The 2646-nt window shown below is 36.5% G+C and overlaps 1 long non-coding RNA gene across 1 annotated transcript; it reads left to right on the plus strand.

Annotated features, from left to right (window-relative positions):
- Positions 1 to 349: 349 nt before the first annotated feature.
- On the plus strand, positions 350 to 2072 carry LOC122064347. Its single transcript, XR_006135658.1, has 3 exons — positions 350 to 757; positions 1193 to 1292; positions 1912 to 2072. It is a non-coding gene; the product is annotated as an uncharacterized LOC122064347 (long non-coding RNA).
- The last annotated feature ends 574 nt before the right edge of the window (positions 2073 to 2646 follow it).

Raw genomic sequence — 2646 nt, forward strand, 5'->3', positions numbered from 1 at the left:
ATAACCAAATATTAAGAGAGAATGGTAGTTCTATAGATAAGTTGAAGCTTCTAATAAGGAATGGTAGAATTGCAACTTACTAAAACTTTAGATCAAAAAAGAAATAGAATGTGGATTGTAATGTGAGTGGAAGAAGGGGTAGATTTGGAATGAAAATAGAATAAGGGAAGATGGAGAATAAAAGTAAAAGAGGGGTATTTCTGGAAAGTAAAAAAAGAAAAGAAAATAAAACCCACTTCAATGAGGTTGTCTTTAACCTTCGGCCAAGAAGAACAGGGCCCGAAGTCCAGTGATCCTTCAGATTTGGATAACTCCTTCAATTGGGATCCGATGGGACTGAAACTTCAGGCGTAGGATCGCAACTCCAAGATCTGCTGATTTTAGCCAACAAGCAGTCAATTGTCCATCCCAGAAGCTGAAAAGAAAATCCTGAACTTGGGCAGTACTGTAGCAACCAGGTTGATTTGTAGAGGGGCAGGTCACTACAGGGAAGGAATTGGGAGGAGAAACTCGAGGGTTTGAGTCGCCTATGGAAGGGCAAACGGTGCCCAGAATATCAGACCAAACGAATCACTAACGGTAGAGACTGATCAACTCCTTTGTAGCTAGGCAGAAGAACAGTGATAGAAAATATGGAATAAAAGTGGAAAAGAAAGAAGACGAAATAAAGGGAAAGAGAGGAGGGGAGCATGCACGGCAGCCATGGTTTCATCCAAAATACTCATTCAATTTCAATCAATTCAAGTCTCTTCGTTAGGTACAATAACTCTATTTAAAGACTTAAAGATAACCTATTTTCCTATTCTCAGACTGAAACAAATATGGAATCCAACTCTAAATAGGAATCTAACTTTAACAGTGGAAATAAAACCTAAATTGAATCTCCCTACTCCCTACTAACTTGCCCGACACCCTACTCTAAAAGCAAAGAAAATAAATAAGCAACCAAATTTCAAAAGTTATCCAAAGTAATCTGACACCCAACTGCATCAAGTTTAACTCCTTCAGCGGTTTCTTAATTAGTTCCTTTATCTTTGGGGAAGGATGTTGATTCTATTAACCTAGAACCTTGAATAAGTTATGATATAAAGTTGTTTGATGACTAACCAATGTTAAAATATATTCTCTGATATATGTTCCTCTATTTATCCAGTTCTCAATGATTTTCTAATTTACAAAATTTGTGCTGCAGCTTGCTACTAACACTTTAGAACGGGTTTCTCCACTTACACATGCAGTTGGAAATGTGTTGAAGAGAGTGTTTGTTATAGGGTTCTCCATTGTGGTATTTGGTAATTACTTGTGCCCCGCAATACTTTGATTTATAAAAATCGTAAGCTGATTAGATATGAATGGGGTACTACAAATTCTTGCATCCTCACAATTCAAATCTTTTATACAATTTAGGTACACTTCTGATTTCTGATACATCTTAAAAGGTTTTGAAATGCTGCAGATTCTTTTAGTTAATAAATGTTTCCTGGCTCTTTTATACAAGTTATGATATAGATAGTAGTGTTGATGGGCTGCACTTGGATTGGTCAGCCCATACACTGCCCAAATATACAAGGCCCAAGCTGCAAGCATGTGGGTCCTTTGGTAGCTAGGGTTATTACTGACAGAGGAGGTTAATTTTAGATCCTGACTGATCCAACAGGCTCTTTGCTGGTTCCTGGCTGGCCTGCTGTCATGTAATGTGGCTTGCAGCAAAAGTTTCAATATTTTTGTTATATGTTTCTTAAACTGAGCTTGTTGAGCTCCTTTGTTTCAAAAGATCAGCTGTTAGTTTGTAAATGTTAAGTTTTTTCGACTTGGTTTAATGGTACGTCATGCACTCATCATGAGAATCTGCTTCTATTTCTCCGCAATTCTTGCTTCTGTTTTCTATCTGAAGTGTCCAAAAATTTTCAGGCAATAAGATCTCCACACAGACTGGCATTGGTACAGTCATAGCAATTGCAGGTGTTGCCATCATTCACTTATCAAGGCAAATATGGAAGAACAAAAACGAGTAAGATTTCAGCAACGCTGGTTTTGCTTTATGCATTGCCTAACATCATTTCACATAATACTGTCCCATGGTCATGAATACTCGATGTATAGAAAAACTCTCCCTTCATGCACTTAAAAGCTTTGTGCATTTTATAAAATGCAAAGAAGACCACCGTGTTCTATCGACTTGTATAGATGTTATTGGCAAAATTTTCATGCTCGAAATGTTGATTTCAATAATATATTGTTTCACACAATCCAAAACCATGTCTTAAAAACCAAGATTTGTGTAGTGAAAGATAAACCTCAAAACCCCTTGATTGATGAGGTTTCACTCAATCCAGCAGTCACTGATTATCCCTCACGTTGCCAGTGGGGAGGAATCTGCACTCCACACCAATGGTTGTCCTGAAAATGTATCATCTATATGGGCCCACATTTTCAGAATAGTTGAGAAAATAATAAAAAAATCATGCGAGGGAAACTGCACACTAGCGATGTGGCAATCTTTAATATATATATATATATATATATATGGATTTCCTTTTAGTATGATACACATTTTTTTCCAATGAGGGTAATAGTGTTATTTCACATGTATACTAAAAAAATATGCATAATATGACACCTTTCTAACAAAAAAAAAAAAAAATG

This window comes from Macadamia integrifolia, unplaced genomic scaffold (assembly GCF_013358625.1).
Source record: "Macadamia integrifolia cultivar HAES 741 unplaced genomic scaffold, SCU_Mint_v3 scaffold1622, whole genome shotgun sequence".
NCBI lineage: Eukaryota > Viridiplantae > Streptophyta > Magnoliopsida > Proteales > Proteaceae > Macadamia > Macadamia integrifolia.